Here is a 10,393-nt window from a genome sequence, read left to right as displayed (position 1 = left end):
AAAGAAAGAGGCAAGAAAGACACACGTGGGCCTTGAATGCCTGAGAAGATGCTCGGCCTCACTCTCCATAAGAGGATTGCAGGTGAAAACCACCCTGAGACCCATTTCTCGCCTCTGCGATTGGCAAACATGTTGACCACACGATCTGCTGGCAGGACTGTGGGGAAATGAGCCCCTTCCTGCAGGCTGATGAGAGTGCAAAATGGTTCCACTCCGCGTGGGCAAATCTGGCAGCACCCACCCGCAATGCACACATCGTCGCTCTTTGACAAGACGGTCACTCTTCTCTCCTTGGAACATGTTTCTCATTTGGGTTCTAGGACAGCAACGTTCCTGTATTTCCTCCTACGGCGTAGTTCCCGCCCTTTGAGCCTCCTTTGCTGGCTCACCCTGCTCTGCCTACCCGGGGTGCTCTGGGCTCATTCGGGACTCTCTCCATCAACCTCCTCTCCTTAGATCATATACTATCCAATCCCAATGCCTATTTTTTTTTTTGTTAAGTGATAAAATATCTATTAAGCCATAACCAGTTTGGCTCAGTGGATAGAGCGTCGGCCTGTGGACTCAAGGGTCCCAAGTTTGATTCTGGTCAAGGGCATGTACCTTGGTTGCGGGCACATACCCAGTAGGGAGTGTGCAGGAGGCAGCTGATTGATCTTTCTCTCTCATTGATGTTTCTAACTCTCCTTCTCCCTTCCTCTCTGTAAAAAATCAATAAAATATATTTTAAAAAATCGATTCATATAAATTTCACTGTTTTAAAGTATCTGATTTAGTACATTCACATTGTTGTGCAACCACCACGTCTGTCTCCATCCAGGTACATTCTCATCACCCCAAAGGAAACCCATACCCATTCACAGTAGCCTCTTCCCACTCCCCTTTTTTCCTAGCCCCTGGCAACCACTAATCTGCTCTCTGTCTCTGTGGATTTGCTTATTCTAAATGTTCCAGATAAATGGGATCATTCACTTAGCGCAACGATCCCACAGTTCATCCATGCTGGCGCGTATATCGGTACTTCGTTCCTTTTCATGGCTGAATAATATTCCGCAGTGTGGTTAATCCACATTGTGTTTATCCACTTATCCATTGGTAGAGATTGGTTGTTTCCACCATTTGCTACTTTAAATAATGCTGCTATGAGTATTTGTGTACAAATTTTTGTTTGAATATCTGTTTGCAGTTTTTTGGGGGGTCTATACCTGGGAGTGAAATTTCTGGGTCACATGGTAATTTTATGTATATCTTTAAAAGTTAACTGAATTTAATTTTTATTAAATTTACTAGAGGCCCGGTGCACAAAATTCATGCACTGGGGGAGAGGGGGTCCCTCAGCCCAGCCTGCGCCCTCTTGCAGTCAGAGCCCTCGGGGGATGTCCGACTGCCAGCTTAGAAAATACGGAAAGCCTCATGAATTTGTGAGTCATCCTTGCACAGGAGCCATACTCATCTCTGTATCGTTCCAATTTTAGTATATGTGCTGCCGAAGCGAGCATGGTAATTCTGTTTAATGACCCCCAAATCTGTATTCCTGGCCCGGCTTCTACCAGTTGTCTATTTCAAATCTCCTCCGACATACTGTATCTCAAAGTTCACTTGTCCGAATCTGAAGCTGTTTCTCTCCACTCGCCCAAACTCCTCCTCCAGTCTTCTCATCTCAGGAAATTGCACCACCAGTCACCTGGGTGCTCAGCCAGGGGCCCGAGGACTCAGCCTCCATTCCCCTCCCCCGCGCTCCCCGCATCCAGTTCATCCGCAGGGGCTGTGGACTCGGCATCCACAATACTCTCCTCCCCAGCGGCCACCCTGGTCCATCGTCTCTCATCCGGACCTCTGGGAGGTCCCCAGCGACTTTCACTTTCACTCTTGCCCCTGGAGTCCTTTTGCCACTCAGTAGCCAAGGTCCTCTTTTAAAAACACATCCACGAGCCCTTAGCTTCAGACCTCCCATTGGCTGGACACGGCCATCAGAGCTTAAACCCAAGTGGCTCCGTGGCCTGAGGCCCATGGGAACCTGGTGCTGGCTCCCATCTCCTGCCCCGCCTCCCGCCCCCTTGCTTCCTGTGCTTCACACACTGGCCCTTTTGTTCCTTGTACTGGTACCTGCCACAGGGCCTGCGAACTCGCTGTCCCCTCTGTCAGAAACTGCACGGCTAGTTCCTTCTCGCTGCCGAGACTTCCTCTCAGATGTCACCTCTTAGGGAGGCCTTGCCTGAGCACCCCTCCCCCCAAACTCAGCCAACCTCTATCTGACTGCATCCATCTACTTGTTCACTGATATGTCATTGACATGTTCGCATCATCATCTGAAATGATCTTATTTACATTTATGTGTTTCTTTTCTTTTTTAGAAATATTTTTTATTGATTTCAGAGAGGAAGGGAGAGGGAGAGATAGAAACATCAATGATGAGAGAGAATCACTGATTGGCTGCCTCCTGGGGATCAAGTCTGCAACAGGGGCATGTGCCCTTGACCAGAATCGAACCCAGGACCCTTCAGTTTGCAGTCTGTCGCTCTATCCATTGAGCCAAACCGGCTAGGACTGTGCGTTTGTTTTCATGCTTGTTTCCCATCACCCCTTTCGAACCCCTGCCCCAAACAGAAGCTGCACGAGGACAGGAGTTTTGCGGGTTCTTTACATGGCTGTATCTCTGGCACAAGGACAGTGCCTGGCATCTACGAGGCACAGGAAATGTGTTTGCCAGTTGCCATTGAAGGAGAAAAGTTTATACCTCACCTGGCCCTGAGCAAACCCTCCTGACCCCACTACCACCTCTCCTCTCTCCCCTCCTCCTCATCAGCAGCCAGCTAGGAGGGGACCGCATTCATGCAGTTCTGGGTCCTTCCCGCTGTAACCCTGAGCCACCCAGCTTTTCCCACCACCTTTCTGAGTGCTTCCTCGGGTTCCCAGTAACTCTGTGCGCGTCCCAGCCCTGTGCATGGTCCCCTTTCTGTGGCATCAGACACCATCAATCCCATTCACGTTCATGAATGTACTTTGACACGTTGCCCTTTCTTGGCCTGGGTCTTCCAGGGGCCTGGTAGCCTGGGGACACATCCCGGAGCCTCTCAGGGCTGTGCTGAGCTCCGTTCCCTCACACCTGGTGAGCAGTCTGGCTCTCAGCCAGGTGACTCAGGGCAGTTGGAATGGGTCAGTGGTACAAAGTCCCCATGAAAAGTGCCAAGGATGCTGCTCAACGCTCCGGAAGGGATCTTGACCTCAGGCAGGTGGTACCGTGGCAGTGGTGTGCCCTGCAGGTGCCCGAAGGTCAGGGAAGAGCCACCACCAAAGGCACTGCTGAGCCGCCTGCTCTGGGTAGCTGCCTCTGGGCTGTATATGGGTCTTTTCTCTACAAGGAGGTGGGAGCCTTTGCCTGCGCCTGTGCCATCCTTGGATCCATGCCATTGCGTCAAGGCACAGCTGCCATCGCTAGGGTCATGATGGGCTAAATCGCAGTCCTCTTCTTGCCCCACTCAATTCCCACTCTGAACGAGGAGCCTGGGATTGTGGAGTGCCCACCTCTCCCATCGACTAGCTGAATGACCGTGGGCAGGTGATTGCCCACCTTAAATCCTTCAGCTCCACACCCGAAAAGAGAGCAGGAGCATGGCGGCCACACAGGGTTCTTATGAGGATGAAAGGAGGCCATGCTCAGGACACTGAACCATCAATGGCTCCCCATTGCCCTCCTGATTAGGGCTGACATGCAGGCCCCCCCGCCTCGTGTTCCTCCATAGCTCCTCAGGCTCCCCCACCGGCTCCCCAGCACGCCAGGCCCTGCACCTTTGCACAAACCTTCCACTGCTTATGGGAGACCATTTCCCCTGGGGCTTTGCTCCTTCTCTGTATTTTTATAAACACAACTAGAAACATGCATTAGTTTTATACTCAGGGAAAATGCTCACCATTAATGTTTTAAAAGCCATGTTCCCCACAACAATTTTTCTTGATCTCTTGTCATCTGTGGGTGCTCAGGCCTTAAAACCACAATCAGATTTCTAAAACCTCTCCCAGAGTGTGCAGCGTGGGGCCTTCACAGAGTCAGCTATGAATGGGGACAGAATACAAATACACAACCAATTGTCACCGAAGTGAAAAATGGAAACTCTCTGAGGGCAGACGCTCGTCTTTCGCTTATCTGGGTATTCCCACTGCGGTGGCTGGTGACTATCAGAGCCTCCTGGCCCACGGTTTCAATAAATATTTGTTTAATTGAATTGTGAACCAATGCATGTAAGAACAAGCAGGACCTACATGCCTGGCCTCTTATGAATAGAATAAAAATAACCCATGTAATTCATCAGATTAACCGATAAAAGGTTTTGTTCTTTCGCCTGGAGAGAGGGCTATAAAGAGATCATTCTTCTCCAGCAGTTTAATGCCTCTTGAGTGGATGAATAACAGCAGCAGGAATAACGATAGATCAGATCATATCTATCTCTCGCTTTTTCACCCATGAAATATACTTGAAATACTGGACAAGGGTCAGCTCCCGAGAACGGATGAGGTGCTGCCCTGTCTCCCTGCCTCGCAGAAGAGTAACTGTGAAGAAACGCACCCCGGCCGAGGCTTCCCTCTGAGGCGGGCAGGGGGGGGGGGGGGTAGCGGGGTGGGGGGGAGGGGGGGAGGTCAGGTGACCTGCCTTTCACCTTGTTTTGTGGGAGCAGTTTAATGATGAGGTGATGAAGTCATTCCTACAAAATCTCAATTCCTCTGTGTGCTTAATAAGAGAGAGCTAAGTTTTGTTTCAATCTTATGGATTAGACCGGAAGGCTGAATAAGACACGTTATCCACTGTTGACACCATCATCTGTTTAAATCATTCCTTTCCTTTCGATGTGAGCCCAAAATGCCGGTTACATTTTTAGTGATTGTGGTCATGATTGAACAGCCTCCTCTGAGCACCTTCCTGTGGGGACATCTGTACGCCATAGGGTAGTTCTGATCCGAAAGGAACTTGTAATTTAAAGCAGCACACAGGCCAGTGGTTCTCCACCGGGGGCAGGTTCCTCCTGCAGGACATGGGGTGCTGTCTGAGGACATTGTTGGTTGTCGTAAGTGGGGAGGGGTATTCCTGGCATCTTGTGGGTAGAGGCTGGGGATGCTGCTAACCATGCCAGGATGCATACACAGCCCCACAACACAGAATTATCTGGCCCCAAATTTCAATAGTGCTGAGGTTGAGAAACCCTGATGAAGACATATGGACTTCAATGACAAATAGTGGCCGACCCGTATGACTCAGGGGCTGAGCATCGACCTATGGCCCAAGAGGTCATGGTTCAATTCCCATTTGGGGCACATGCCTGGGTTGTGGGCTCGATCCCCAGTAGGGGGTGTGCAGGAGGCAGCTGATTGATGATTCTTTCTCATCATGGGTGTTTCTATCTCTCCCTCTCCCTTTCTATCTGAAATCAACAAAAATATATTTTTTGAAAAAGGACAAGTAGTTGAAAAATAGTGATGATTAAGAAATACCTAGGTGCTATTTAGACAAGAGATTTGGAGGGACAGGGGACAACTTGATACCTATTGAAACAGCCCTGATGGATGATTTCAGTACTTTTCTGCCACTATTGGAGCAGCTTCGTGAAAGGGATAAGCAGGGTGCGAAGGTCAGTAGGGAGCCAGGAGCTCTTCAGGATGGTGCATGATGAATTACAATCACGCTGATTTCCATCACTGTGGTCTACCTCTGATAAAAATGCAGGCATTTAGGAACCAATCCCTACTAAGGAGCCCTGTCCATTGGAAGACAGGGACTTTACCCTGTGATTACAAAATTACTCAGCAAGGCCAGAAACAACTACTTCAAGTTCACAATCATATGAAATCAAAGACCAAAAAAAAAAAAAAAAAAGGAACCATCCCGCCAGTTCAAAGAAGTTATTGCATCATTTCCTTGTGCTCGGTTCTAGCTAAAAATAACCTTTAATCCTCATCAAGAGTAAACTGTCTTGTCAAAGAGAATTAGGAAGTTACTTCAGAGTGAGGTTAGAGGGCGGGGTAGAGAGAGCAATTCATCAAGGAAGAAATTGCTTGTTGCATTTTAAGATTAAAATATCGGTGTGACTAGAGAAAATGTGAGGCTAAGGGGATCTGGGCTGTGATGGGAGGTGGAGAAGGAGGCAGGTGCACAGGGAAGTATTTCTATGTTTGTGTGAGTGTGGGGGGTCAGGGGGCACGTGATTCCTACCTGCAGTAGAGGTGGCCTGCTAGGGTGTCTTAAATGTTGGACAGTGGTATTCTTTTTATTTATTTTTTAATATGGTTTTATTGATTTCAGAGAGGGAGAGAGAGATAGAAACATCGATGATGAGAGATAATCATTCGAGCCTGCAACCCGGGCACGTGCCCTGACGGGAATTGCATGGTGACCGCCTGGTTCATAGGTCGATGCTCAACCACTGAGCCACGACAGCCAGGCCAGCCGGGTGTTCTTTTGTTCTCAGTCTTGGGCAGTGTGTCTCAGCCTTGAGTGCTCACAGAGATAGAGGGTAAGCCACAAGCTCTGTGCCTATTGGGCCATGAAATGAAACATGAGAAAGACTGACCTTGGACTGAGCCCCAAAGCCATCGTCACCTCGGCATCACCACAGCCCACACTGGGGGCAAGAGCAGACATGCTCCTCGTCGGGCGACCACTGCACAGGCTGTCAGGGAGCAGGGAGGGGCGGCCCATGGCACACAACGGAGGCTTTTTGACCTCTCAGGTGAACTGTGGATTGCAGTCGGCTGCCAGTCACTTGTTATTTACTGTGGCGTTAAAAAGTCCATGAAGCAAAACCAAATGGGGGTCCTATGCCCTGAATTCTTAGTATAGGGACTCAAACACAGGCAACCGTTCAAGGGTCAGGGTGTTCTAGCTCACGGTCCTTCCAGCCTTGTGATTTGGGACAGATTATTATTGCTCCGGTGGAAATCAATACTTATTCCACCCAGCCATTTCAGAGCATGCATATATTGTGGAAATAGGTATGGGAAGATGAAGGACTTTTTTTTTTTGAGATCACGCCATCCTGAAGTGAAGCAAATCTACACATCTGATCTTTTCTTTTCTTTTTCTTAACTCAAAACCACAGTGATTCTGAGCCGGTTTGTAGTACATGAGAAGTACCACAAGGTCCTGTGTACTAAGCAAGAGAAACGTGTTTTTCTCAGAACTCTCTAACGAAGGAGGCGGATAGAAAGAACACAGGCTGGACCTGGGTTCAGTCCCACCTCACCACTGACTGGTTAGGCATCCTTGAGCAGCACCCCCTGGTTCCCCAAGGTTCAACTACTTTGCCAGCAGAATGGAAATGACATTCCTCACTTCCCAGGGCTCTGGGTGACATGAGTAAGCTCACGCGTGTAAGGGTCCTGCATAGTGGGTGGCATTTGTCGGGTGCTTCATAAACAGTATTTATTATTTATCATCATACTTTTTGTGTTAGAAATATATATCTCTAAGAGATGTCTTTCCCTCGGTGGTTATATGTCACATTACATAATATGCCACAAAACCATACCAGCACCAGTAGTGAGGTTAGCAAATGCCAGCACACTTATTGTTAGCATTATCAGCAAAGCCCTCTGTGAAGACTCACCATTAAAACTTGCTTCCCTTTGCCCTAGCTGGTTTGGCTCAGTGGATAGTGTCAGCCCACAGACTGAAGGGCCGCGGGTTTGATTCCCATCAAGGGCACGTACCTCAGTTGCCGGCTTGATTGGGGTGCATGAGGGAGGCCATCAATTGATGTTTCTCTCTCACACAGATGTTTCTTTTTCTTTGTCTGTCACCCTCCCTTCTACTCTATCTAAAAAAAAAAAATCCTCGGGTGAAGATTAACAAAAACAAAACAAAACAAAAAACTTGCTCACCTGCTTGCAATTTCTGTAAGCAGTGGGGAATCAAAGATGTGTGTGCTTATGGTGGATGTAAGTCAAATGGTAGAAAAAGCACCATAAAGAAATGACATCATTGTATGAAGGCTAAGGAGGCTTGGTCAGCAGAAGCAAGCAGTCGCTCCTGGGAGATGCTGGGACTCCGGCCAATAACTTCTGACCTACAGGCAGAGAAGAGACTCTGGGAACTGAAAGGTCGCTTATCGCACTTTAACAAAAAATAAAATCTTACACTCGAAGGCTAGAATCTATAAATGGAATAAGGTATCAGGAGGAGGAGTTTTCAGGTGATAAACGGACATTTGGCCAAGAGCTTTTCCCACGTGGCATCAGTGAAGCATGGGACCCTTTTTCTGTCTATTCCCACCACTTACCATCAACACAGACGGAGGTCTGAGTTTACTGATAATACTGTACTGAGAGTCAGGTACGGTCAGGAAGGAGGTATGTCAAAACTTCAGCGAGTCACACAAAGGTTGGGCATAGAGCAGACTTTCAGCAAATACTGAATGAAGAACCGTAGGAAAAAAGCAAAACCACAGGTATGTGGCAAGAGATGCCATTCCCAGCGCTCTCTGCATTATTTCATTCGAGAGGAAGGGACTTGGAGCCTGACTTTTGGCAGTTCGGGCAGAATAACTGTACCAAGTAGGAGGCTCTTGCCTCTCTATGGAGCCCATGCCTCATCTCCAGCTATAGTGACTTCTGTGGCTCGAGGCTCTGTGTAGAGCCAGTTTCCCCCATGGGCCGTCTTCCCTTGGAGCGAGGGAGAGCTGCTACTGCCGCTTCCTCACTGCCGATCCCAGTGGAGAGAACCAGGCAATCACATCCACTTTCAGCCGCTGAGCCCGCTGGTCGGAGCCATCCCTGCTCCTGTCCCTTTATCCAATCATGCAGGGGTCCTCAAACCACGACCCGCGGGCCACATGCAAATACAAATATTGTATTTGTTCCCGTTTTGTTTTTTTACTTCAAAATAAGATATGTGCAGTGTGCATAGGAATTTGTCCTCCAACGGTCTGTGGCCCTCCAACGGTCTGAGGGACAGTGAACTGGCCCCCTGTTTAAAAAGTTTGAGGACCCCTGATCCAATATGTGTGTACGGGGCAGCCAGGAGTGTATTTGAAAAAGAAATACTAAGAAAAGTTGAAAAGAGTGGTGTGCATGTCAGCCCCAGTTCACTATCAAGCTGTGACTCACTGTTCATTTCAGTTTGTATTTGGTGCGTTTGCCAGGGACTTAGCCATGTCTACTCCGGCTTTTTTTTTTTTTTGAATGAGAATTTCAAACCACATGGAAACTCTGGTGCCATTTAAAAACAAACAAAAACAAAAAATAGAGTGGCACGCTCATCTGTTTTAACCACCAGTAACACTGAAATTGATTTTCATATCATCCCGAGTTAGGATCACTTTCCCCTACTTGGATTTGGTTTGCAGTTTTGGCATGAATTGGTGAGAGCTAAAATATCATTACTTTTTTTTTTTTTAAGTTTTTGTCTGGTGTAGATTTGAGGAGTTCTGAGATTTAAAAATCATCATCATAAAACACATGATCGTCCATCAAATTCCTGAGACCACAGTGTACGTGGTGTTCCATTCCAGGCTTACGGAAACCGTCCCATCAGCTCTCATCTGGCCATTGTCACCGGGGTAGACAGAGAATCAATCAAATCAACAAGTGCTTATCCAGGACTTAACGCACTCAGCGCAGCTCCAGGGGGGGGGGGGGGGGGGGCTGTGGGAGAGGGGCGGACACATTCCTTCATTGTGTGAAAGAGTGAGGAGGAAAATGGCCATTGTTCCCTCCGGATGCTCACTGTCTGCCATGGTCTTTGCTATGAATAACTGCCTGATTTTAGGTTACAGGTTGAGAATGTTCTAACTGCTTTGTGCTTTCACCATGCGATGGGTTATTTGGAGGAGAAAACGCCCACAAATTTATTGCGCCGGTCTGGTGTTTGCTCTTCACAATTGCTGCTGATTTTGGCAGCATAGAAAGGACCCTGCATCCTGCACAACAGTGTAGAGAGAGCTTCGAGGGACTGATTTCCTCCCTGGCATCCCCTCTGCCGAGGGAGTGGGCAAGCGACCAGCAGGCCCCTGCTTGCCAGCTGGTAGTGTGCCGTCTCCAGGGCCCACGGAGCCGACCAGCAGGCAGACAGATAGGCACTGATGTTCCGTGCGTATTCCTGGAAAAGGGGGGAGAGGCCAGGTTATATAATGATCTGATTTTTTAAAGAGACGTCCAGACCCCTTTCTAATAAGTAAAGCCACAACTGAGAAGCGTAAGGGATTTTTTTTTTCTTGTACGCCAACGAGGGAGGCATTTCAAAGCACCTATGAGTTTTCTAGCAGCTTCATGTACATGTAATTTACATAGCATAAAACTCACCTACTGTAAGTGCGCAGTTCAATGAGTTTTTGTAAATTTGTACAGTCGTGCAAACATCGCTATAGTTCGAACACCTCCAACACCCCAGAAAGTTCCCTCCCGCCAG

General features: G+C 48.3%; 1 non-coding gene across 1 annotated transcript; it reads right to left on the bottom strand.

The window, feature by feature from the left end:
* Positions 1–1,395: 1,395 nt before the first annotated feature.
* Positions 1,396–1,499, bottom strand: LOC111825883. Its single transcript, XR_002829109.1, has one exon. It is a non-coding gene; the product is annotated as a U6 spliceosomal RNA (small nuclear RNA).
* Positions 1,500–10,393: the final 8,894 nt, after the last annotated feature.

The sequence above is a fragment of the Myotis lucifugus genome, unplaced genomic scaffold, assembly GCF_000147115.1.
Source record: "Myotis lucifugus unplaced genomic scaffold, Myoluc2.0 scaffold_44, whole genome shotgun sequence".
Taxonomy (NCBI): Eukaryota; Metazoa; Chordata; class Mammalia; order Chiroptera; family Vespertilionidae; genus Myotis; species Myotis lucifugus.
Note: the sequence above shows the minus strand (reverse complement) of the source record. Positions and strands in the feature narration are given on the sequence as shown.